Source organism: Chiloscyllium plagiosum, unplaced genomic scaffold, assembly GCF_037043375.1.
Source record: "Chiloscyllium plagiosum isolate Xiang-an unplaced genomic scaffold, Cpla_swu_hap1 HiC_scaffold_39, whole genome shotgun sequence".
In the NCBI taxonomy this organism is placed as follows: domain Eukaryota; kingdom Metazoa; phylum Chordata; class Chondrichthyes; order Orectolobiformes; family Hemiscylliidae; genus Chiloscyllium; species Chiloscyllium plagiosum.
In genome coordinates this window covers 13,853,801-13,881,428 of record NW_028270177.1, presented here as the reverse complement: position 1 = coordinate 13,881,428, position 27,628 = coordinate 13,853,801, and the positions used below count along the sequence as shown (strand labels likewise).

General features: G+C 42.0%; 2 pseudogenes across 2 annotated transcripts in view; both read right to left on the bottom strand.

Annotated features, from left to right (window-relative positions):
* The window catches only part of LOC122540946 (UDP-glucuronosyltransferase 2C1 pseudogene), a 46,928-nt pseudogene extending 19,408 nt beyond the window's left edge, over window positions 1-27,520 (bottom strand). The window contains exon 1 of the transcript XR_015753864.1: window positions 27,502-27,520. The product of XR_015753864.1 is annotated as a UDP-glucuronosyltransferase 2C1 pseudogene, transcript variant X2 (transcript). The remainder of the gene's footprint in view (window positions 1-27,501) is intronic.
* On the bottom strand, window positions 12,200-27,628 carry LOC122540944 (UDP-glucuronosyltransferase 2A1 pseudogene; annotated as a pseudogene). Its single transcript, XR_015753865.1, has 2 exons — window positions 27,502-27,628; window positions 12,200-14,386 (listed from the first exon to the last, which is right to left on the bottom strand). The product of XR_015753865.1 is annotated as a UDP-glucuronosyltransferase 2A1 pseudogene (transcript).

Here is a 27,628-nt window from a genome sequence, read left to right as displayed (position 1 = left end):
ATGAGAATAGATATTATATTTGAATTCTCAAGATCCACCTTGCTATTGTTTACTTTAGAGCATTTCAGTCAAACAATCCAAACCTCTAGAGGCAGAGTTTAAAGAGTTTGTCCAATCCTCAGGAGAACATGGGATTATTGTGGTGACTTTGCAGGTTATTGTCAAAGCATATTACAATGAAAATAGCAGTGGACTTTACGAAAGTCTCTCAAAGTTAGTTGGAGGCATGATGGAAAATCCCTCCTGATGTGTAAGGGCTTTGGACCCCGGAGCAAATTTGTGATGATGTCATGAACGTGACTGATCATAACGACCAGCGTGTGAGCAATGCTACATCACAGTATACCAAACTAGACTAGACTCTGACTCTCTCATCAACATATATGGTATGAAAACTCAAAGGCTCTCCTTCATTTTAGCTACATGCTAAAAGGGGAAATGTTAAGAGATATTACTTGCAATTGAGAGAGGATTATAAAAAGGGGCCATTACCCCACTTCACCGAAGTTTAACATACATGGTTAAATCTAGCCAGCTTTTAATGCCTATAAGGTCAAAATACCACAGCTGGCAGCACATCAATTCCTTTTCAGCACCAGAAATGTATAGATTTGAGCCCCATTTCAGTGTTATGCCAAAGAAGTGTTCATGCTGTTTTTGGTTATCATTCCAGTTACCTAAAGAAATCTGAACGGTAGGAACATTTAGAACAGGAGTACGCTATTCAGCCCTTGAGCCTGTTCTGCTGTTCAGTCAGACCATGGCTGATCTGATTGTGGTCTCAGCTTCACTATTCCATCAGTGCCCAATAACCCTTACCTTCCTTCATCTATCAAAAATCTAACTGAACCTTGAATAAATTTAAAGGTCCAACCTTCACATCCTCGGGGGAAGAGAAATCCACCATCTAGCAACTCTTTGAGAGAACATTCTCCGCATGTGTCTTAACAGATCTATTACTCTTAAACTCATTTCCTTGATTCTGTTTTCTCCACAACAGGACACTTCCTCCTAGCGTACAACTCCAGTGCCCTCAAATTCCTGTATGTAATAAATGTATATGATAAGTAAAGATACACATATGTTTACAAAAATCAGGTGGCTTCTGTGTGAATGTGAGGAATCTATTTTCATTGTGATAGACTTTTTACATACCTGTTGTAGTTACTTTTATACTGAAACTAAACAATCTTTCAACTTCAAGCAAAGGGGAATGGAGGGTTTGATTTCATCCTTACCCAGTAGCAATTAGTTTGAGTTGGATGTTTCTTTTATATGTGTATTGTTATAGGCTCCATTTGAAAGGATCAAGAAGGCGGCAGGGTGCCTGGCAATTTAACCTACTGGTACAGCATGGCTTCAAATGTCCTTTCTGAACACATAAAAGAGGCTGTGGAACCTACCCTTGGGTGAATAAACAGATCAGCTTGGCAGTTAGTTTTAGGATGATATGGTAAGCCATTTGCAGCTTCCCTGTGGTTTGAATAGTTCCAGTAGTTTGTCTTGAACATTTTTGGGCTGTCTTGCTTATCACCTTGCAGTTAAGGAGTAAGTCTGTGCACACCCTGTGACTTAGTCAGGTGGACTACTGATTGAATCATCCACAAAGGATTTCAGTCGTTACTCTTCCTTCTTAACAATAGGAGTCTTGAGGCATCAATGGAATACCTTCTAGGCACAGAGATGAAGAGTGGATAGCTGGATAAACCCAGGTGTCAAACAAAGTGTGACATCCAAAAGAATGGACATATCCATCCCTGTGTCCCATTTAAGTGTGTCATCTGGCAATTGATCATTTTATCATATATTTTAGATTCTGAGACCTTGTACGTAACAGTGTTTGGGACTCCTATATTGTCGGCATTTGTAAGTGTTTGAGTTTGAGGTGGAGGTGAAAGCTATTGCTGTGGTATATGCCGAAGTGATACCATGGCAAGAATGAATACTCTATATCAATAAATAGACAGGTGTGGTTGTGATGTAATGTTTTCCTGCCACAACAGAGATTTTAATTAATTTGGTAACTGCCCCCACTGCCTTCCAGATCTATTTATTGTTGGCATTCTGGTATCCATCCCATTCCTATGCTTTACCTGCACTCCATAGAAAGAATGACCAAAGCAATAAAACAATTGTTGCAAGCACCTGGTGTGTATGAAATCTCTCCTGGACTTTGAGAGCTTCCCTTTGAAACCCAGAATATGAATTGAAAGCTTTGATGGCCTTTCTGTACTTAGCAGGTTCTTCATTGATGCCTTGCCTTCTTAAAACATTGACGCATCTGCTGACTGCACATAGAAGCAAAATGACTCAATTCTTTTCTAGTTATTGTGTGAGTTCAGAGGTGGTTCAGCTTCAGTTGAATTAATGACACCAGTTTCTCCAATGCACAGTTTGGCTGAGGCTTCCCATAAAGTTCAAGGACTTGGATGAAGGTAAGATGTTCTCCCTACTCTATACTCTGATTACAGCAGTTAGTGTATTGTCGAGTCGCCTCTGTCAGGCCGTCAGCTTTACACTGTCCTGCCTTTATCAGCATCAACTAGGATCCTAAATAGAGGTTAATGCTGCTATGTATACATATCATGAACAGATTTTAGGTGTTTTTGACAATTGAGGACCAATACTAAATGGTATCTCAATAAAGGTTGACACGTTGCAGCAAAATAAACAAGGAGAAAGTGAGGACTGCAGATGCTGGAGTACCAGAGTTGAAAAATGTGGTGCTGGAAAAACACAGCAGGCGTGCACCACATTTAGCAAAATAAACAAGTCTGTATGTCACAGTTGAAGGCTAAAAGTTTAGGGTACCGATGGTTGCATGATGTGAAAATTGGAATTTGTTCTCTCCAAAGACCTTTCAGGACAGTTAGACGCCCATATTCCTGTTAGAACATCTAGAACTGATCACTGCAAGGAACCAAGTTTTATTAAATTGATTGTCATTTGATGCAATCTGTTGTTTATTTCTAAAAATGCTTGCAGGTTAATATCTATTGTTGCCATCATAACATTCAGGAAAACACCTAGTATTTTACAACCATGTATCAATTAATCAGTTGCAGGCAGTTAGTGACCTTTACATTCTCATTACAATGTCACTTACACTGCTCAAACAGAAAGCCAGGAAAATGGTCGAGGTGGAGCAGTGAGTTAGAACCATGTTTTTTAATTACTCAGACTTAGGTTTGAATCTGGTCCAGAGAAATGTGATGCATTTTACAACCTATTGATTTTCGAAATCCAGAATGATGTAAGTGAAGCTGACAGAAAACAGAGCACAACATTGTCCACAAACTAATATGATATTTGCCATCTTCCTCACAGAGATACAAGTTTGACTGCTGTGGGAAATGGAATACTGACATGACCATTATCGAATGCAAGGCTTCACCTCATTTAAAAGTGCTTGATAATGACTCTGGCTCAGTTATTTCTTGCCTCCATAACATTAACATGACTTTGCCAATACATAAGGTAAGACAAGGTCGGCACTGCTGAAAGAGCTGATATGACAGTAATACAAAAAAATTGTGACAAATCACAAAACTAATTGTAGTAGAATAATTCCTAAATGCGCAATGGTGCATAGAATATGTCTTGTGCCGCATACTCATGTCTTTTCAGTTCTGTTAGCCATAGACAGAGGCTTGAGGGATCACAATATTTACAGTTAGCTTCAAGGGTAAACTTTATGTGAAGGACACTGCCTTCGGTTCATTTTGGCTTGGTTTCTCCCTCAGCTGTGGCTGTCTGAGAGCTGTGTATTAACGACCTACCAGAACTTAGTGAGAAATGCCAGGTTTGTTCTCAATGACCTCAAGATGACTTTGCTGGTAACAGGAATATTACAGAACAAAGAATTGAGTGGATTCTTCCACTCTGCAGAACTATGTGCTTTTGTTCCTCTGGGAACAAAATGTGGGAAAACTTGAGGAGAAAAGAAAATTCTTTGTAGTGAAGAGTAAAAAAAGTTGTTTTTGAATGCCTTTGTGAATTTGTAGTGCACAGATTTTGGATTGCATCATTAACTGCCACGGACATGATATGTAAGGAAAATAGTCAGCAACTCAGCAAATTACCAATGTCTGTGTTAACCATGTTCCACATTAATTTTGAGAAGAGATTAGGCCCGATCACTCTGTCAGATATGTTATCTGCTCTTGGGGGCTGACATGAAGACCAGAACAAAGCAGCACAATAAGCTCTCATTGGATGAAATAGCTTTTACTTCTGTTCATAATGCAGAGTAGTGAGGAACTAGAGAAAAAAAACAACTTGCCCCACTTTTTAGCCTGCAGTAAATGGATCACTTCTGTTTTGATGCATTTTAATTTTCCTACATTTGCAATCCTGGCACTCAATGCAATAGAGTGGGCATTTGTGAAAGGGCACCCGCCATCTGATAGAGGAATGAAAAGCTGCGTGTAGGAGAACAAAACAAGGTAACTGCTGGAAAAGCTGATATCCAAGAGTAATACATGTCATAACAAGCCAACAGGTTGTTCTTGAATATGCTCAATTTACACATTAAAGTGTTATATGAAAAGGACTTTCCAGCACTTGATATCTAACTTACCAAACAAAATACAATAAGTACTAGGGTGTCAAAGTGAGAGAAAGTACTGATCATCAGTGCAGAATCAAATTTGACCTCCTCAATCTTGTTTTAATTCTTTTTAATACAGCTCCAAACATTTTAAATGGAATGAGGGATAATTTACCTCCGAATCCTAATCCTTCTAAATCATTCTAATATAACATTACAAGCAAGTATCCTAGGACTGAACCCTGTATAATTACACTGCAAACAACCTTTCAAACATAAAACGGCATGAACTATTGACTTCAGCATCTTGTCACAGAGCCAGTCTTGGCTCCAACTTGCCACTCCCTAAGATTCATTTTACTTTTCTGACTAGTCTACCTGGAGACCTTTTCAAACACGTGAGCAGCAGAGATAGGAGAAATTATTATGAATAGTGAGAAAGTATTGATGACTTTGAACAAGTGCTTGTCTCCATCCTGAGGACACAAAAGTTACATACCAAGGATACAAAATCACCTTGAAGCTAATAAAAGCAAGGAAGTAGTTACTGGCTGGAGTTGGAGTGAGAAGGAGCTGCTTTGCCTCTGTGTGGAATGTTGTTCCATGACTGCAGCCATTCTAGGAGAGGGAGGGCAGAGTGGTTTGAAATAAGCAAAGAGTGAGCCAAAAAGGCAGTTGATTCTGGGTATAAGCAGAGGTGACAGCCTTGTGGTATTATTGTTGGACTTTTAATCCAGAGACACAGGTGATGTTCTGGAGACATGGGTTCGAATCCCATCACAGCAGATGGTGGAATTTGGGAAAAAGTTATCTGGAATTAAAATGAAATGACGACCATTAAATCCAATGTCGATTACCTTAAAAACCCATCTGCTTCATTAATGTCATAGAATCATACAGCATGGAAATAGACCTTCAGTCCAACTAGTCCATCCTATGTTATCAAACAAAATTAGTCTCACTTGTCTGTGTTTGGCCCATATCCCTCCACCTTTCCTATTCGTGAACTTATCTAAATGTCTTTTAAATGTCGTAACTGGACTTGCATCCACCACTGGCACTTCATTCCACACATAAACCACTCTTTAAAAAAGTTGTCCCTCATGCCCTTCTTAAGACCTTCTTCTCTCATTTTAAAATATATTCCCTGGTATGTTCTTTAGGGAAGGAAACTGCCATCCTTACCTAATCAGGCCTACACATGACACCAGACCCACAGCAATGTAATTGATTCTTAATTGCCCTGTGGGAAATTATAGATAGGCAATAAATGCTGGTCTAGCATTTATTTAAAAATCACAAGTTGGTCAAATAGACTTGGCATGATCCTTGGAATAGTAGACCAGGTTCTTGTTAAACATAATACTCGGACCATCAACTCCATGAAGTAATAATGCAGCTGTCAAATTGTTGGCTTGGCTACCTCAAGATTTGCTGTAGACCCGAGTGCGTGAATATATCTGGTCACTGCACAATCTCATGTGAAACATTGTTCTGTCACAAGTAGAGGTAGTGCACACTTCCACTCCTGTCAATAAATCTCTAATCCAGACTGAAGGCTTGCAACCACTGGTTGCACCACCTGACGAGTTAACTTTGTTGATCTCACCGTGACATTGCCTGACCTCCTAAGCACTGTTTTCTGTACATTCTTCTGTTCTACTGCCTCAGTTCACAGAATTTCCTTCAGAGGTTCAGCTCCCAAAGCCTCAATATGCACAATTCCTGTTAAGAGGTCACAAGCTGTTAAAGCATACTACTTTCTTGCAATTTCCTACACTTTTTAGAACATTTACTTCCCATCGACGTTGAACCAATTCACAATTCAAACAATAAGAAAACTACTAGGTGCATTGAAAATCTGAAAAGACAGAGAAATGAAAAGTCAAATTTCATGTCAGTTGGGACTGGGAAGTGTTACAAATGTAATAGGTCATAAGCAAACAAAATGGGGAGAGAAAAGAAAGATCTGTACTCGGTGGAAGTCAGGGTTAAGAGATTAAGAGATCTAAAAGATGCAGTTACAAAGGAAGTGATAATGGATGAGATCCCCCCAAAATATGAACACATTTAACAACCAATTCAAATCGGATTAAACTTCCATATGCATCATTAAAAATCATACAACACCAGGTTATAGTCCAACAGGTTTATTTGGAAGCATAGCTTTCGGAGCACTAGCTTCCTGATGAAGGAGCAGTGCTCCGAAAGCTAGTGCTACTAAATAAACCTGTTGGACTATAACCTGGTGTTGTGTGGCTTTAACTTTGTAAGCCCCAGTCCAACACTGGCATCTCCAATCCATATGCATCGGTCACTTAGACGAAACCTACAGAATCAATAAAGCACTTTGTGCAGAGAATTTGGCACATTATGTGATTTTTCCAGTGGGGAGCAAGGTACTGAGCTGAATCTTACTTTTTTTTTGGCTAAGGGTCAGCTTCATCGATTTTCATGGAAGGTTTGTCTCCATGAGGCCCAGGGAGTTTACTCACCATGTCTTACCAAACTCACGTCTTTAACTCACCCACTGGCACTTCAGAGGTCTCCCGCAGGTCGAAGGACAATCATGTCAAAATCATCAGTGAAGGAGAAAATGGTACCATGTTTCATCAAAAGGGGTCCGGAAGTCCTGGTGGACAGATTGGTCTGGAGGATGGCATCCTCTTCCCCGATAACCGGTAGAGGAGGCCTAGCAGTCCAGTGCAAGGTCACCAACCTGGTCAGGTTGATCCCCATAGTGCAGAGGAATAGCTAGAATGTACCACCAGATGGTCAATAAATTCCTCTGTGATACCAGGGTAAGTGCCACATTCTTCTTTTTGCTACCTCCCATTCAATCCTTCACTACCACTATACCTAGCTCACACTAAGGCTCAAGCTTTACCTATTGCCAGCAACACCTTCCCTCACTCACTTTCATTTCCCCCAACCCACAGACCACTAACTGTGCAAGGGCTCTGCACACATGACTGGGACTGCTCGCATGACTGGGACTATTTCCTGCATTTTAGCCACCTGCATCATTTGTTGCTGTGCCACCTTTTTTTCCATCACACTCAACCTTCCCTTTCTCTTATGGCAGGGAAATGCAACCCACAATTGGGTGGAAAAAGTCTGGACAGATGGAGCAAGGACAGAGTCCTGGCTCTGCAAGGAGAAGACCACAGCCTCTCTTGTGTGGTTGCCAAAAATCTATGTCCCATCAACTGAGTAAGTACCATTCTTCATTCCACCACAACTCTCACAGTAACCCTGCTCTTAATGTTAGTGCACCATTGGTATTTTTAACCACTGGCTGTGACTCCTTCCCTTCTTTGTGTCTGACAAGTGCCAGTGGGATGTCCATGTCCCCCCCAGAGAAACAGGCTCCTCCGCCAGAAGGCACTTCCTCAACTTCTGACTCTTCAAAGAAAGTATTGAAATGAGTGGAAGAAAGGACACAGACACAGTCACTGACATCAAAAATAGCAAGAGAGAGGAGGACTCTGTGGCTCTGAGACAGTCTTCCAAAGTACAATGAGGGGTTGTTCAGTTATCAGACCCTCTCATTGCCTCAATGTATATAGACATCATTCTGCATGAGTAAGAAATGCCTTTGGTTTTTGTAACGGCAGGGATTTTCAATTTCCAATGTTTGTCTTTCTTGATACCAAAGGGGGGTCAGGCAGCATCCAAGGAACAAAAGTCAATGTTTCAGACAGGACCCTAGATAAAGATTTTTTAAGAATAAACAATATTTTTGCAATAAAAGAAATGTTTCAAAGAGTGCAGCATGGCTGTTTCATATTGTCTACAAGAGAAAGCAGGGGCTATGGGTTCATCGAGAATGTGAGAAAGAGCATGGATAGAAACTTCATAAAGGGCAGGAGAGAGGGAGAGAGAGAGAACAGGCTCAGCGCTGACTCAATAAACAGGAGAGTGCATGAACAGCTTCATAACGAGCATGATGAACCTATGAGAAGGGCAGTAACAGTTGAAGATTAAAAACCAGTGACAGAGAGTCCCTTTAACCTTTTTCTACCTGTCAAAACCAAAGTGTAATGTGACATCACAGGAAAAGAGGTAGGTGCTATGAGGATATTTTGTCTATCTCTGTTGGTTGGCCAAGTGATTAAAATATGGAGACACTACTGCAGGTGAAGAGTAAAGGCTAAGAAATCCATATTTAAAATATTTAACATCCAAATTGATTAATGAAATAGAATAGAGGTGGTTGGGCAGGTGATATGTTACAGCTGGATTTTATGGGAGCTGGTGGATGGATGCCTGTGTGATAGACAGTGAGGAAGAATCAGCTGCTCAAGGATGTCTAGCTTAAAGATGTTGAGCTGGAGTGCAAGCTGCAGGAACTGTATCACATCAAGGAGGGGGAGAGCTATCTGGACACTGAGTTTCAGGGTCAGTCACACCACGTAGATTGAAGACATTAAAAACTGGTCCAAGATCAATTCAGACGGTGTGACAGTGCATGAGGACAGAAAGAACTGCAGGGCTGGAAATGAGAAACAAAACAGAAATTGCTGGAAAAGCTCCCCAGGTCTGGCAACGTCTGTGGAGAGAAAGCAGAATTAATGTTTTGGGTCGAATGACCCTTCCTCAGTTTTTCCAGCAATTTCTGTTTTTGTTTGTGACAATGATTGAGGCAGGTTTAAGGATCTGGCATTTAACTTCAGAGGAGCCTTTGCCAGTTCAATAGTTCAAACTTCAGAGCCAGTTCTGAAGAAGGGTCAATGCACCTGAAATGTTAACTCTGCTTTCTCTCCTCGGATGCTGCCAAACCTGCTGAGTTTTCCCAGCAATTTCTGTTTTTTTTTCATAGCCATTCATAGTAATAGAAGCAAGAGTAGACCATTTGGCCCATTGAGCCTGCTCCACCATTCATGGCTGATATATCCATCATCTCAGATCCTCTTACCTGCACTATCCCAACAACCCTTAATTCCCCTACCATGCAAAAACCCATCCAACTGTGTCTTGTATATATTTAATGAAGCTGCCTCTATTGCTTTCTTGGGCATAGAATTCCATAGATTCACTACTCTCTGGGAAAAGTAGTTCCTCCTTATCTCTGTCCTAAATCTACTGCCCCTAGTCTTGAGGCCTTGTCCCCTAGCCCTTGTCTCACCCACCAGCAGAAATAACTTACCTGTTTCTATCTTATCTATCCCTTTCATAATTTTATATGATTCTATAAGATCCCCTCTCATTTGTCTAAATTCTAGCAAGCACGGGTGGCTCAACCTCTCCTTATAGAGTAACAACTCATCTCTGGAATCAACCAGACGAACCTCCTCCGCATCGCCTTCAAAGCCAGTGTATCCTTTCCGAAGTAAGGAGACCAGAACTGTCCACAATACTCTAGGTGCAGTCTCACCAACACCTTGTACATTTCCAATATAACCTCCTGCTCTTAAATTCAAACCCCCTCGAGCAGTGAAAGCCAATATACCATTTGTCTTCCTGATTACTTGTTGCACGCAAAAATCCACTTTTGGCGATACATGTACAAGCACTCCTAAGTCCCTCTGCACAACAGCATGCTGCAATCTCTCACCATTTAAAAAGTACTCTGGCCTACTATTTTTACTTGCAAAGTGGATAACCTCACATTTACCAACATTATACTCCATCTGCCAGACCCTTGCCCACTCACTTAACCTATCTAAATCTCTCTGCAGACTCGCCATATCCTCTGCACAGTTTGCCTTTCCACTCAGTTTAGTGTCACCAAGTGTAATGGATACATTACACTTGGCCTCCTCTTCCAAATCATTTAGATATCTCATGAACAGTTGCGGGACCAACACCCATCCCTGTGGCAACCTGCTCACCACTGATCTCCAAATAAAGAAACACACATTTATTCCAACTCTCTGCCTTCTATTGGTTAACCAGTCCTCTATCCATGCTAGTACATTCCACACAACTCCATTTGACTGGATTTTGAGTGCGAGCAACTGCTGAGTTTAAATGAACCCGGAAGGCTACAACTAAGGTAAGACAGTTTGTTTTAAAATTACTTACCGGTAGCGGACAGCGGTATTTTTTTTTCTCTTCACAGGAAGAGCGAGAGCAGCAGGGGGAAGTGACGATGACCAGAGGGGCAGCCGGGAAGGAAAGCAGTGAGTATATAAATCAGGAAGGTGGCTAAACCCGAGACTTTACAACCGTAGTGTCTCCCACCCGCCCTCCTCCTCTAACCCCCTTACTAAGTACTGTTTATCCATTAATTGGTTTTTAGAAAACGACTATAGCAGAGAGGTATCAGAAAGTATTTTAACTCAAACCTTTACAAAGTAATAAAGTAATTAACTAAGCAGAGATGGCTGGTCAGGTGGTGTGCTGTAGCTGTATGATGTGGGAGCTGGCTGATCCCATTGTGAACAGCAGTGACCACATCTGCAGCAAGTGTTGGTTGCTGGAAGAACTCTGGATCAGAGTTGATGATCTGGAATCTGAGCTTCAAACACTGCGGCGCATCCAGGAGGGGGAGAGTTACCTGGACACTTTGTTTCAGGAGGCAGTCACACCTGGGAGATTAAGTAATTCACATCCAGTTAGTGATCAGGGACATCAGAGTGTGACTGTAATGGTGCAATGGTGCATAGAATATGTCTTGTGCCGCATACTCATGTCTTTTCAGTTCTGTTAGCCATAGATAGAGGCTTGGGTTTTTCTTTCTTGGTTATTATTTATTTTTTCTTCTTATTTATTTAATGTTATATTGATGTTTATACTTGTTTGTATTACTTTTGTAATTTTATAAAAAATCTTAAATTTTCTTTTTTCAATAAATACCTATTTAAAAAATTCACAATAGTTTGTTATTTATGCCTGTCTTACATTCAGTACTACCATATCAAGAAAATGTTTGCAGACGTATTTGCCTTCCTATTGTTCAATACTGCAGCAGTTGCTATTCAACAGCAATATTTCTAACTTCCAGTAATTGTGATGATCCCAGCTGAGGTTAGCTCTAATAGTCAGAGAGAACCACAGAATCCAAATACATGCATCAGAAAATGGGCGGCACGGTGGCACAGTGGCACAGTGGTTAGCACTGCTGCCTCACAGCGCCAGAGACCCGGGTTCAATTCCCGCCTCAGGCGACTCTCTGTGTGGAGTTTGCACATTCTCCCCGTGTCTGCGTGGGTTTCCTCCGGGTGCTCCGGTTTCCTCCCACAATCCAAAGATGTGCAGGTTAGGTGAATTGACCATGCTAAATTGTCCGTAGTGTTAGGTGAAGGGGTAAATGTAGGAGTATGGGTCTGGGTGGTATACGCTTCGGCGGGTCGGTGTGGACTTGTTGGGCCGAAGGGCCTGTTTCCACACTGTAAGTAATCTAATCTAATCTAATCTAATCTAAAATGCAATTTGATAAATGAGAAGAAAAAGATTTACAGATGTGGAATGTTAATTTTTTTTTGAGGTTGCTGCTCAAGATATTGTATGGAGGAAAAGAAAGTCATTTGTGCAGTAAATGATTCTTGTGGCAGCTGAGGAAATAATTGCATGGCAGAGTGAAGTTTATGAAAGGAAAACTTACTTTCAACATGTCCACATATCAGCATTACCAGTGTATGGCAGCACAGAGGAAGCAAATAAAAGACCAAATAAAACAAAAAGGATAGAATTTTATTGGGAAAATTCAACTGGAGACAATAGATCAGCAAATTGTGACAAAAATTGTCTCCTCTGCCAATGAGTTCCAAATTCCTCATAGTCTTTATTTTAACCAACAGGTGAAGGTGCCGGTGTTGAACTGGGGTGGACAGAAGTCACATGATGCCAGGTTATTGTCCAACAGGTTTATTTAAAATCACAAGCTTATAAAGTGCTGCTCCTTCATCTGATGAAGCAGCAGAACTCTGAAAGTTTGTGATTTCAAATAAATCTGTTTGACTATAACTTGTTGTCATGTGTCTTTATTTTAAATTCATGATCGCGCGTGAACTAATATGATGATTTGTTTTGGACAAAGCACTGTTTCTTTAAAATTTAAGTACACCATGTCCATGTCTGCATCTATTCACGAGGTCTAGTATTAACTGGCATGTCACTCCTGTGATACTTTCCTCAAAGCATTAATTCAAATTAATGCCAACTGGATGGAATGAATTAGATACTGGATGAAATGACCATTGATAAATTGAAAATTATCAAAGCATCTTTTTCAATTCAACCACATTAATCTTACTGGGTTTTTTGCTTTTCCTTCCGAGAGATGTAACAAAGGTTTCTCAGTAGTAGGACTGTCACCACTGTACCCATGAAGAACAAAGACACCAGGAAGATCATCACATCTACACAATAGTAAACGTACCAGGGGAGTCGGTAAGATTCTGGGCGCAAATGTGGTGCCCCTTTGTGTCGGGCAACATACTCAACCCAGAAAATAGCTCTATCCATTGGAGACTCGGGTTGGTCTCTGTGGAGAGCAGAGAGTTTCTGCATGTTCTCCCGATAAGATGTGTCATATATAACCTCATTAAGTGCCTGCAATAGATCTGTTGACTGCATGGTTGCAATGTTTATCACTTTTGCTGCACCTCGGACTTCAAGTCTGAGTAAATTATCAAACTGGTCATAAAATAAAGGTATGCCAACTACTGGCATTCCATTATAGATGGCTTCATAAAGCCCATTGGTGCCACCATGGGCAACGAAGGCTCTTGTCTTAGGGTGTCCAAGTAGATCACTCTGAGGGATCCATTTTGCCAGTAGTGTATTATTTCCAGTGTTGGGAGGGGTCTCTCCATTGTGTCTCTAGATAACCTTCTGAGGTAATTGAGCAAAGGCCTCTGCTATTTGCATTGTAATATGCATTGGCAAAGAATTGACAATAGTCCCCATTGACATGACAATAACCCCATGTTCCCCTGAGGACTGCACAAACTCTTCAAACTCTGCCTCTAGAGGTTTGGGTGGTTTACACTGGAATCCTCCAATATAAACAATATTGGGCATGGTGGGTCTCGGGAATTCAAATGTAAAGTCTACTCTCATCAGCCACACATCTGCCCTTAGGAGAACAGTCTCAATGTCTGTGTCTGGGCCCAGATAGTGATGGCAGAGTTCATTGTACATTGGATGAAAAATAAAACCTGTAACAGAAGTTTGAAGAAAATACAATATGAAATTTTTAGTTCTTTGGAGGAAACTCATTTTATCTGCCAATTTTGAACCAAGGACTGGGACATAGGACAGTGGTGATGGGGCAGATAGAAAATCAGCTTCTCCACTAGTGAGCCAACCAACATTATACACCAAAGGCAGCTTCAAATAATAAGCAAGCATTGGACCGACAGGGAAAACAGGATCAGCAATTATCATGTCAAAGTGCGCATTTCCAAGTTCATTTAACAAACTCCTGTTCTGAAAAACAGCATGGATAAGACTTTGAAGGTAAGTATGAGCAATGTGGACTGTTGTCATTAGTTTATATTGGTGCTTGATGAAACTCAACGGTTTGGAACCATTCTGTAAAACATTCATAGATTTTTGTATAAAATCTTGCGAAATCGCTTGACTTGTAGTTTTCCCAACATCTCCTTGCAGCTGAATGACAATCGATTGATATAAGTCAGGCATCTCTTCAGCATACCGAAATGTTGAGAAATAAAACACAGTATTGTTGTGCCCATGAAGTTTCAGTTCCTCCATTAGAATTCTCATATTAACCCAGTGACTTCCCTCAGCAGGTACAACCAATATATTAGCTCCCTGTGTTACAGGGTAAGATATGCTGATGATGATGCTAACAATATATGCAATTTTTTTATCTGCATTTCCATCCAGGGCATTCCATTGTCCAAAATAAGTGATATCCAGATCCTGTTGAGGAAGTGAATCGAAATGTTCATGATATCATGTCAATGGACATTTTACAAATATTAGCAAGAAGCTATAAGTTTCATCATGATTACATTATTTTCCGTTATTCTTCCAGGAGATGTGGGCATCAATGGCAGACTGCCAATTATTGCCCATCACTCTGTCCTTTAAATGAGTGACTTATTCAACCATTTCAGAGTGGCAGTTAAAATCATTGCTGTGGATACGGAGTCATATATTAGTCAGACCAGGTGAGGACAGTAGGTTTCCTTCCATGATGACTGTTAGTGAACTAGAAGTGCTTTAGCAACAATTAACAATATTTGTTATGTTTACCATTACTGAGAATATTCTTAATTTATGAACAGATTTAAAATTCCAGCAGCTGCCATGGCAGGATTTGAACCCATGCCCCAGATCATTAGCCTGAGCCTCTAAGTTACAATCCATGACATGACCACTACTCCACCATTGTACCTCATGATTCAACTTCCACACTGGCCCCATTTTCCTTAACCCCAAATCAATGAGGTAATATTCCCATGTACCTCTCTGATTTAGAGGATTCCAAAGATTCACAGCCTCTATGAAGGAATTCTTCTGCATCTCTGTCCTAAATAGCTACCTTTAACCAGAAATCATGACATGAGCTCTGGACAACCCATGGCCCAAAGGAAACAGTTTCTCAGCAGCTACTCTGTTAAATACTGAAAAATGGTTTATTCATTTGTGGGATGTGAACATCGCTAGCTGGCTAGCACTTATTACCCATCCCTATTTGTCCTTGAGAAGGCGGTGGTGAGCTGCCTTATGTCACCCAGCTGCTGTCGGTTGACCCACAATGCCATTCGGGAGGTAATTCCCAGCGACTTGAAGGCACGGCAATATATTTCCTTGTTGACTGTTTGTAGATCCTGCATGCTAACAATGCTTTTTGTAAAGCATACACAAATCCCTGTGATTTCAAATCTTTCACAAACTTTGAAAATCAGTCAGCATTTTTGTTCTTTGCACCACAATTTTACTTGAGCTTATGGGCATTTTCAGACAGTTGTGATCTAATTTGGCAATGCATTGAACAAATCAGACTATAGGCTAAATGGCTTCCTGTGTGAAATTAACACTTGGATACAACAGAAGCAGATTTGTTGGATCGGCAACTGGTAAACACAGAGCAGCAAGTTTCAACATATATCCAGAGTAACCTGTTCAACAAGTCATATTCAGCCACTCTGTAGTGAATTGCAGCTTCAACAAATTTCACAATAACTGATGTTCGGTCAACACTTTAACTGCCTGATTTTCATTACATCTTTCTTAAAATAGAGTGGCATGCAATTGTCTCATCTTGAAGAATGGTGTTGAATGAAGAGAACTTTGGGTGATCATACACCAAGTTAAAACAAAGAATTGCAGATGCTGGAGTGGGCGGCACGGTGGCACAGTGGTTAGCACTGCTGCCTCACAGCGCCAGAGACCCGGGTTCAATTCCCGCCTCCGGCGACTGACTGTGTGGAGTTTGCACATTCTCCCCGTGTCTGCGTGGGTTTACTCCGGGTGCTCCGGTTTCCTCCCACAGTCCAAAGATGTGCAGGGTCAGGTGAATTGGCCATGCTAAATTGTCCCTAGTGTTAGATAAGGGGTAAATGTAGGGGTATGGGTGGGTTGCGCTTCGGCGGGTCGGTGTGGACTTGTTGGGCCGAAGGGCCTGTTTCCACACTGTAAAGTAATCTAATCTGAAATAAGCCAAATAAAAATTGCCAGAGAAGCAGCAGGTCTGGCAGCATCTGTGAAGAGGGAAACAGAGTTAACATTTCAAGTCCAGTGACCACTCAAAACATTCAATAGTTTTGGCGTTAACTGTTTTCTCTCCACAGATGTTGCCTGACCTGCTAGTCTCTACACCAATTTCTGTTTTTATTGTTTCAGGTATCCAACATCTGCAGCTCTTGCATATTACATCTGTTGTTCTGCAAGATGGTTCCATGGAAACAAAGCACCTCAACATATCTGGCCAGAAAATATTAGCTATCAAAGTTGAAAGATTAATTTTAACATTTCATTTACAAAACTCCTTCCCATGAAATTGTAATCTTTTACTTACTGATGAAGGACTGCAGTAAATCGTGTGTTAACATTCACCCATGGTGTTGGATGGGGTTGGGGGCAGAGTGGACGATGGGAAGGCGTGGGGGCGGGGGTAGATGGAGAGCGGGGGTGGGAGCAGATGGTGGGTGTGGATGGGGGGAGGGGGTGGGGGTGGGGTTGGGGTTGGACAGGGGATGGGGGTTGAGGCAGACAGGGTGGAGGGGGCGGACAAGGTGCCAGAATGGAGGCAGACGTGGTGGCGCGGGGAGGGGCGCAGGGTGAGGGTGGGGGCGGATAGGAGCGCGGGGCTCGCACTCAGTGTGCTGCTGCCTAGTCTCCTGAACGGAGAGTGGAGCTTCTCGCTGTGTCAATCCCATTGAACTGGGGGTATGGGAGGCTTCAGCAATGCTGCAGGTCCCTTACACACAAGTGTGAATCTGCTCAGAAACAAACCCTGAGACAGAGCGAGGGAACAAGGCAGGCAGAGCAAGGAAAAAGGAAACTTCAGAAAACTCTGAGCCCAAGAGGAGAGGCATTGAATCAATTAACCGAATAATCAATTATCCGAATGAAATAGTGCACGTCCATCTCACTCAGATAATTGAGGTTCTTCTGCATATGCACTTCTTTGGTTTGTCGCTGTTAAATTTTCTGGTTTATTTGTCAGTCGTAATGTTTATTATTACAGAGGTTTAATTAATTGCATTCGTGGGTGGTCTGTAGAGTATTAAATTAAAATAATTAAGCTAATATGTTTCAGCTGTTGTGTGTCAGAGCAATCACATGAGCAGTAACTTGGCCGTCCTGTAGCAGAGTGGTTCAGAAAGCTTGGGTTCAAGTCTCACATGCTTCAGGCATGTGTAATGGCATATCTGCACACATTAATTAGAAAAATAGTTTTTTTTTCAGAAAGCTGTATGTGAGGGTTCTTGTGATGCAGTGCCAAGGTCTGCATCTCTGAGCCAGGAGGCCTGGGTCCCAGTCGACCTGCTCAGAGGTGTATCATAATATCTCTGGACAGGTTGATTAAATATATCAGTGCAGTAAGTGGTGGGTTTGTGGTGATTTGTTAGCGTCCCACCCCTGAAGCAGGTTGCCTGAGTTCAAGTCCCATATACTCCATAGATGTGTAATAATATTTCTGAACAGGTTGGTTAGAAAATATATGCAATAAGTATCTACAACTTAAGGGAGTGGGGGTTGGTTAGCTCAGTTGGAGATAGCTGATTTGCAACACAGAGTCATACCAACAGCGTGAGTTTAATTGCTGCACTGACTGAGGTGACCATGAAGAACTCTTCTCCTCACTTACTCCCCTCATCTAAGGCATGGTAACCCTCAGGTTAATCCACCACCTGTTGTCTATCTGCAATGACAGAGCAGCCCTGTGACCTGGTGAGACTTCAGCAACTTTACTATTTACCTTCCGTCTCTTCAGATTAGAGTTGATGAGCTGGATTAGGGTGATGGTGACTGCAGTGCATAGGAAAGTGGAATATTACCTGACCACTTTGTGGCTGAGGTCACAATCCTGAAGTTAAGTTCTCCTGATTTAAGCTGTGGTCAGAACAATGAAATGAGACCGTGAGTAAGGCAGGTAAGGGGGTCGAGAAAGTATGAATGGAGGAGCTTCAGATGGTGTAATTATCTAACAATTTTAAGCAAATTTGTCGATGCTCGAGGCTCCTGTGGTGTGAATTATGAAGGAAGTTTTCCAAGTGAGTGGAGCAAATAGGAATGTGGAATATGTATAGTCAGGGGGATAGACAAACAGTCTGCAACTGAAAACATGAGTCCGGAGGACTCTGCATACTGTTGAAACATCAGCTCACAGTTGGACAGGAACTTGCAGCAGGAGTGGGAGGATTTAGGAGTCATGATTCTTGTGGACAACATCACCAGAGATAGGACTAGGAGGGGCAATTTTACATAGGGTTTATGAACAGCTAGGGGCTAAATTAAAATGCAGAAAGAAAATGGTGATAATCTATGGATTACTATCTGAACCATAACCAAATTTACAAAGGGTAAATATAGGAGATGTAAGTGCATGACCGAAAGACTAGGAGAAGTAAGTTTAATTGCACGAATACTGGTTAGATGTACCAATGGGACTGTCCTCATATCAAAACCGGTGTTATGGTGAGAGTTACAGCAAGGGCAACAAACTAAATTTTAGGGGAGGAATCAAGACAAGACAATGTGGTAAATTTAAGAGAAAAGAGCATGTCATCGTATAGGGTAAAAACACGAGCAATGATAACGTAAGTGTAGCAGGAGGGGAAAGAATGTACAAACCAAAGAGTGCACCAACAGGCTAAGGGGTGACCTCATAGAGGTTTATAAAATCATGAGGGGCATAGATAGAGTAAATAGTCAAGGTCTTTTCCCTGGAGTGAGGGAGTCCAGAACTGGTTTAGGGTGAGAGAGGAAAGATATAAAAGAGATTTAAGGGGCAATGTTTTCACGCAGAGGGTGGTGCGTGTGTGTGCGTAGCCAAAGGAAGTGGTGGAGGCTGGTACAATTACAACATTTAAAGGGCATCTGGATGGGTATCCGAATAGGAAGGTTTAGAGAGATATGGACCAAGTGCTGGCAAACGGGACTAGGTTAGCTTTGGGCATCTGGTCGGCATGGACAAGTTGGACCAAAGGGTCTGTTTCTGTGCTGCACATGTCTATAATTCAATGACTCTACAACATCAGATTGTGCAAAATAAGTTTCTAAAAAAGTAAACACTTTGTCCCTGAATACATTAGTTTAGCAGTGGGAGAATACCTCAGTACAAAAGATCCAGGCACTGAATCAGGTCCAGGAAAGTGAGGAAGTAAGTTGCAGCAGTTGACAGATCCCTAACAATAGTCACACCATAGGATGAAGTATATCAAAAAAACCAGGGAACGCATCTCAAGCACTTTCTGTTTTATCTCAGGAAAGTGAGTAGGCCATTTAAGACTGAGATAAGGAAGCATTTCTTTACTCAGAGGGTGGTGAATCTTCAGAATTCTCTACCCCCGGGGGCTGTGGAAGCTCAATCATTGAGGATGTTCAAGACAGAAGTCAATAGCTTTCTGAAAGTGAATTTATGTAGATGATCAAATTTGAATGGAAGAACAAATTGATGGATCTTTCCTGTTGATAATATAGACCAGTTCTCTTCTGTCAACATAGGTAGTGTCAATGGCCTTCTCCTGTTCCTATGTTCCTAAATAACGGGGCTTGTTGGAAAGGTACTACAAAAACATGGGCTACATTAATCTGCAGGTTGATTAGATAAATCTACATGGACAAAAATGGCTTGGAAATAAGTTCTTTGAGTGCACTTGGGGCAATTCCTTGGAGCACTATGTTCCAGTGTCAACCAGTCGGCAAACCATTCTACCCCAGGAAATGTGCAATGAAACAGGATTAGTTAGGATTTCATGGCAAAAAGTCCCATCAGCCACAGTGATCATAATTTGTTCGAATTTCACTTTCAGTTTGAGTTTGAGATGTGTGAGACATACAATTGAGGCCATATTCACATCAATGAATTCTGAAAGGATCTGATGTCTTTCTCCTGTTCTTCATTCATATATTTGTATTTGGTAACAGGTTTATAAGAGATGGTCTTTCCAGTTGGCACTAGTTTAATATTTATTGAAAGTTATTTATAATGAATAAGAAAGCTGTATTGTAATCTGTTCTGACAAAAGATCATCAACTAACATATAGGCTCTGTTTCTATCCACAGCCACTTATGGATATTATAGTCATAGCCACTACATCACTATGTGTTATTCTGGTTTAGATAGTTCACTTTCACCAATCCCTCCTTTTCTATGCTGACTCTGGGTTCTATGTAATGATCCATGGTGGAAGATAAACCACTGGTGAATCTAAACAGAAGAGGCATTGTCTTATCTGGAGGACATTTAATTTAACGAATGTTTGTTATGAAGGTTAGTTTTTCTGTCAAACAATACTATTCTTCTTCAATGTAGCCTGGATTTCCATGACCAGGCACCTGCTTCTTAATTTGAATAGACATTCTCTTTCTTGCATGTTTTACACCAGACAGTTTATTCTTTATGATCATGTCCAGAATCTGTGGACTTTAGCCAGGCTTTCATGAAATTATATGAAGCTCAGCTTTTTCCTCTATCTGATCATGTTGGTGTCTTCTGTTAGCTGCTGACATTGTTTGACCAATGAACTTGACTTTTCCACATCTGCAATCATGTCACTGGAAGATTGCTGGTCACTCAGCATTGTCTTTGTCACGCACATAGATTGCTGTATTTTAGAATATAGAGGATTGAACATTTACAACACTCATTTAAAATCTGACCCTTTTCCTGTTGATAGTTTGGACCGGGTTCTCTTATGCCAAAGTAGGTTGTGTCATTAGATTATTCTTGCTGTTTGAGTTCTGCCATTAATCTAGGAAGCTCAATTAAACCTTCTACTGGTTCCTTCTTGACTAGTTGGTCAGCAATGGTTTGTTTCTGAACCAGTTGTTCTTTCGAGTCTAGTAAACTTCTTCTGCCACCAAAAGGAGATGACGCCAAGGTATGCTCATAGCCCCAAATGTAAAGAGTGCTGATTGTGAACCATGTACATATTTCCAACTTTCACATGTCGTTTTGTATTGGTAGAAAAAATAATTCATGATGATGAATGACAGGTTTGAAGCTTGGATGAATATAAAAACAATAAAGAAGATTAGTAAGACTGAGAAATTTGAACAAATGAGTAAAAGCTGGCTGGATGTGTAAAAACAGATTGTGAGAGTTTCTACAGGCCTTTAAAAAGGAAAAAAGTAAGTAATGGTCCATTTGAAGGTGAGTCAGGGAATTAATAATAGGAAATAAGGAACACACAGGTGAATTGAATAGATATTCTAGACCTGTCTTTATTGAAGAGGAATACAAGTAACATTCCAGAAATAATTGTACATCAGCATGTGAAAGGGAACAAGGAACTTATAAGAATTACAGTCACTAGGCAAAAGGGTACTTTGGATATTAGAACAAAAATTAGAGTACCTTGGCTCTAATTGAATGCCAAGGAAATGGCTGCCGACATAATTTTACAGTTAGGACTTTGGCTTAAATTTTCCAAAATTCCATAGATTCTGGAAAGTTCTAACGAGATTGAGAAATAGTGACCATGACTCCTCTGCTAAAGAAAACATGAACAGAGCAACAGGAAATCACATACCATTGAGCCTAATATCTGTCAGATGGAAAATGTTGGAATTTGTTATAAAGGAGATTATAGCAGGTCACTTTGAAAATCTTAATGCAATCAGGCAAAGTCATAAAATATATTCGTGAAATGGAAGTAACAAGCCACAAAGATAAAGGAGAACGTGTGGGTATGGTGTCATGCAGCACGGAAACAGATCCTTCAGTCCAACCAGTCCAGGCCAAACATAATCCCAAACTAAACTAGTCCCACCCAACTGCTTCTGGCCCAAATCTCTCCAAACCTTTCCTTTTCATGTAAATACTGCACTTAGATTTCCAGAAGGCATTTGACAAGGTGCCATATCGAAGGTTATTGTGCAAAATAAGACAACATGGTGTAGACGATCATATCCAATTACAGAGAGAGGATTGGTAGGTAAAATGGAAGCACAGGGTGCACATAAAGTTGATCCGTTTTGGGTATGCCGGGTGTGACAAGTGGTGAGCGCCAGGTATCTGTGTTGAGACCTCAGTTGTTTACAATTTATATCAATGGTTTAAATGAGGAAACTGAATGTATGGTTTCTAAATGTACGAATGATACAGAGAAAGGAAGAAAAGCAAGCAGTGAAAGGGTTATGATTATCCACAGCCCTTTTAAGTACTGTTCAAGAGAGTCGGCAAAAATTGGCAGATGGAGTATAATCTGAGAAAATAGGAACTTGTCCACTTTGGCAGCAAGACTAGATTTATGGCATGTTATTTAAATCAAAACAGATTGCAAAACTCTGAGGAACTAAAAGATGGGGGTGTCCTTTTATGGGAATCTCAAAGTTGGCTTACAGAATGACAAGTGATGAGAAAGGCAAATGGAATTTAGTCATTTATTGCAAGCAGAATGGAATATAAACATACAGATGGTTTTTAATGTACTGTGTGTTGGTGAGGCCCATCTTGTGTGCTGCTTACATCTCAATATTTCATCTCATTATTCAAATAAGGGTGTAGAGACCTGCATGCAGTTCAGAGAAGATTCACTCAATTTATATGGGGGATGATGGGATTATTTATGAGGAAAAGATTGGACAGGTCAGACATCTGTACATTTAGAATTTGGAAAAAATGAAGTGATCTTATTGAAACTTGTAGGGTCCTGAGAGCACTCAGAGTCATAGAGTCATAGAGATGTACAGCATGGAAACAGACCCTTCGGTCCAACCTGTCCATGCCAACCAGATATCCCAACCCAATCTAGTCCCACCTACCAGCACCCGGCCCATATCCCTCCAAACTCTTCCTATTCATATACCCATCCAAATGCCTCTTCAATGTTGCAATTGTACCAGCCTCCACCATATCCTCTGGCAGCTCATTCCATACACGTACCACCCTCTGCGTGAAAAAGTTGCCCCTTAGTTCTCTTTTATATCTTTCCCCTCTCAACTTAAACGTATGCCCTCCAGTTCTGGACTCCCCGACCCCAGGGAAAAGACTTTGTCTATTTATCCTATCCATGCCCCTCATAATTTTGTAAACCTCTATAAGGTCACCCCTCAGTCTCCGAGGCTCCAGGGAAAACAGCCCCAGCCTGTTCAGCCTCTCCCTGTAGCTCAAATCCTCCAACCCTGGCAACATCCTTTTCTGAACCCTTTCAAGTTTCACAACATCTTTCCGATAGGAAGGAGACCAGAATTGCACACAATATTCCAACAGTGGCCTAATCAATGTCCTGTACAGCCGCAACATGACCTCCCAACTCCTGTACTCAATGCTCTAACCAATAAAGGAAAGCATAGCAAATGTCTTCTTCATTATCCTATCTACCTGCGACTCCACTTTCAAGGAGCTATGAACCTGCACTCCAATGTCTCTTTAGAACATGGAACATAGAACAGTACAGCACAGAACAGGCCCTTCAGCCCACGATGTTGTGCTGACCATTGATCCTCATGTATGCACCCTCAAATTTCTGTGACCATATGCATGTCCAGCAGTGTCTTAAATGTCCCCAAAGACCTTGCTTCCACAACTGCTGTTGGCAACGCATTCCATGCTCTCACAACTCTCTGTGTAAAGAACCCACCTCTGACATCCCCCCTATACTTTCCTCCAACCAGCTTAAAACTATGACCCCTCATGTTAGCCATTTCTGCCCTGGGAAATAGTCTCTGGCTATCGACGCTATCTATGCCTCTCATTACCTTGTATACCTCAATTAGGTCTCCTTTCCTCCTCCTTTTCTCCAATGAAGAAAGTCCAAGCTCAGTCAACCTCTCTTCATAAGATAAGCCCTCCAGTCCAGGCAGCATCCTGGTAAACCTCCTCTGAAACCTCTCCAAAGCATCTACATCTTTCCTATAATAGGGCGACCAGAACTGGACGCAGTATTCCAAGTGCAGTCTAACCAAAGTTTTATAGAGCTGCAACAAGATCTCACTACTCTTAAACTTAATCCCCCTGTTAATGAAAACCAAAACACCATATGCTTTCTTAACAACCCTGTCCACTTGGGTGGCCATTTTAAGGGACCTATGTACCTGCACACCAAGATCCCTTTGTTCTTCCACACTGCCAAGAATCCTATCCTTAATCCTGTACTCAGCTTTCAAATTCGACCTTCCAAAATGCATCACCTCGCATTTATCCAGGTTGAACTCCATCTGCCACCTCTTAGCCCATCTCTGCATCCTGTCAATGTCCCGCTGCAGCCTACAACAGCCCTCTGTACTGTCAACGACACCTCCAACCTTTGTGTCATCTGCAAACTTGCTGACCCATCCTTCAATCCCCTCATCCAAGTCATTAATAAAAATTACAAACAGTAGAAACCCAAGGACAGAGCCCTGTGGAACACCACTCACCACTGACTTCCAGGCAGAATATTTTCCTTCTACTACCACTCGTTGTATGTTGGCCAGCCAATTCTGTATCCAGACAGCTAGGTTCCCCTGTATTCCATTCCTCCTGACCCTCTGAATGAGCCTACCATGGCGAACCTTATCAAATGCCTTGCTGAAGTCCATATACACCACATCCACAGCTCGACTCTCATCAATGTTTCTAGTCACATCCTCAAAGAACTCGATAAGGTTTGTGAGGCATGACTTGCCCCTCACAAAGCCATGTTGACTGCATTTAATCAAGCCATGCTCTTTCAGATGGTCATAAATCCTATCCCTCAGAATCATTTCTAACACCTTGCAGACGACAGACGTGAGACTTACTGGTCTGTAATTGCCGGGGATTTCCCTATTTCCTTTCTTGAAGAGAGGAATTACATTTGCCTCTCTCCAGTCCTCCGGTACGACTCCAGTGGAGAGCGAGGATGCAAAGATCTTCGCAAGTGGTGAAGCAATCGCATTTCTCGTTTCCCAAAGCAGCCGAGGACAAATCTGGTCCGGGCCTGGCGACTTGTCAATCTTAATGTTTGACAAGATTTTCAGCATATCAGCTTCCTCTATCTCTATCCATTCCAGCATACACACCTGCTCTTCAAAGGTTTCATTCACTACAAAATTCGTTTTTTTCATAAAGACAGAAGCAAAAAACTCATTTAGGGCTTCCCCTACCTCCTCAGACTCCACACACAAGTTCCCTATGCTATCCCTGATCGGCCCTACTCTTTCTTTGACCATTCTCTTATTCCTCACGTAAGTGTTAAATGCCTTTGTGTTCTCCCTAATCCGTTCTGCCAAGCCTTTCTCGTGCCCCCTCCTGGCTCTCTTCAGACCATTTTTGAGTTCCTTCCTCGCCTGCCTGTAATCCTGTAGAGCTGAGCTTGACCCTAGCTTCCTCCACCTTATATAAGCTACCTTCTTCCTTTTGACGAGAAGCTCCACCGCTCTCGTCATCGAAGTTTCCTTTATCTTACCCCTTCTTACCTGTCTCAGAGGGACATATTTATTCATCACTCGCAACAACTGTTCCTTAAACAGTCCCCACATGTCTATAGTGCCTTTACCATGGAACAATAGCTCCCGGTCCATGCTTCCTAACTCATGTCTAATCGCATCATAGTTTCCTCTTCCCCAATTAAATATCCTCTCATTTTGCTTAATCCTCTCCTTCGCCATAGCTATGTAGAATGTGAGGCAGTTGTGGTCACTATCACCAAAATGCTCTCCCACCACAAGATCTGATACCTGCCCCGGCTCATTTCCGAGCACCAAGTCTAGAATGGCCTCTCCCCTCGTCGGCCTGTCAACGTACTGAGTTAGGAAACCCTCCTGAACACACCTTACAAAAACAGCTCCATTCAAATCTTCTGCTTGAAGGAGGTTCCAATCAATATTGGGAAAGTTAAAGTCACCCATTACAACAACCCGACCACATCCACACTTTTCCAAAATCTGCCGACCTATGCTTTCTTCCATCTCCCTGCTGCTATTGGGGGCCTGTAGTAAACCCCTAACGAGGTGACTGCTCCCTTGCTGTTCCTAATTTCCACCCATACTTACTCGGTAGGCAGATCTTCCTCGACAATTATAAGCTTCTGTAGCTGTGATACCCTCTCTGATTAGTCGTGCTACACCCCCTCCTCTTTTTCTCCCTTCCCTATTCTTTTTAAATGCCCCAAACCCTGGAACATCCAGCCCCTAAGAAACCCATGTCTCTGTTATGGCCACAACATCATAGCACCAGGTACTGATCCATGCTCTAAGTTCATCACTTTTATTCCTGATATTCCTTGCGTTAAAGCAAACACACTTTAACTGATCCCTTGGTTTCTTCCCAGGAAAATCCTTCCCACTAGCTGGTCTACCTCTTGCTGTTGCCTCATCTGCATCAACTCTCACTTCCAGTATACAGCTCAGGTTCCCACCCCCCTGCCATACTAGTTTAAACCCTCTCGAACTACTCGAGCAAACCTTCCACCCAGGACATTGGTCCCCTTCCAGCTCAGATGCAACCCGTCCTTCTTGTACAGGTCCCACCTTCCCCAGAAGGCATCCTAATTATCTACATATCTGAAGCCCTCCATCCTACACCAGCTGCGCAGCCATGTGTTAAGCTCCCTGTTCCTCACCTCACTATCTCGTGGCAACGGTAGTAAACTAGAGAACACTACTCTGTTCATCTTGCTTTGCAGCTTCCATCCTAACTCCCTGAAACCACCTTTTATATCCTCAATCCTTTTTCTGGCGAGATCATTAGTGCCAATATGTAACACGATTTCTGGCTGTTTGCCCTCGCCTTTTAGAACCTTATACACCCGATCGGAGATGTCCTGGACCCTGGCACCAGGGAGGCAACATACCTTCTTGGAATCCCGATCCTGACCACAAAATCTCCTGTCGATTCCCCTATTGAGTCCCCTACCACGAGTACTTTTCTATTTTGCCCCCTTCCCTTCTTTGCCACAGTGTCAGGCTCAGTGCCAGAGAACTGACTGCTATGGCTTTCCTTTAGTAGGTCATCCCCCCCCAGCAATATCCAAAACGGTATACTCATTGCTGAGGGGAAGGTCCACACGGGATCTCTGCACTGTCTGTCTGTCCCCTTTCCTCCCCCTAACTGTAACCCATCTATCCTTGTCCTGAGCCTTCGGAGTGACCAACTCCCGGTAACTCCTCAGCCTCCCGAATGATCCATAGTTCATCCAGCTCCAGTTCCAATTCCCTAACATGGTTTTCAAGGAGCTGGAGTTGGGTGCACTTCCCACAGATGTAGCCAGCAGAGACGTGTGCCATGTCTCCCACCTGCCACATTCTGCAGGAGGAGCAAGCAACTGCCCTAGCATCCATACCCCACTTATCTGAACACCCACTCCGTACTAAAGTAGAAAGCTTAGTTCAAGTTGCTATAAAATTAATAACAAACTTATATTCAATAGAGGAAGTTTAGAATGAACCTTACCTTATTAACTAGATTAGAGGAGGAGGGCGGGTGTGAGACGCTACAGTCTCGGGTTTAGCCGCCTTGCTGATATATATGGTCACTGCTTTCCTTCCCGGCTGCCCCTCTGGTCCTCGGCACTTCCTCC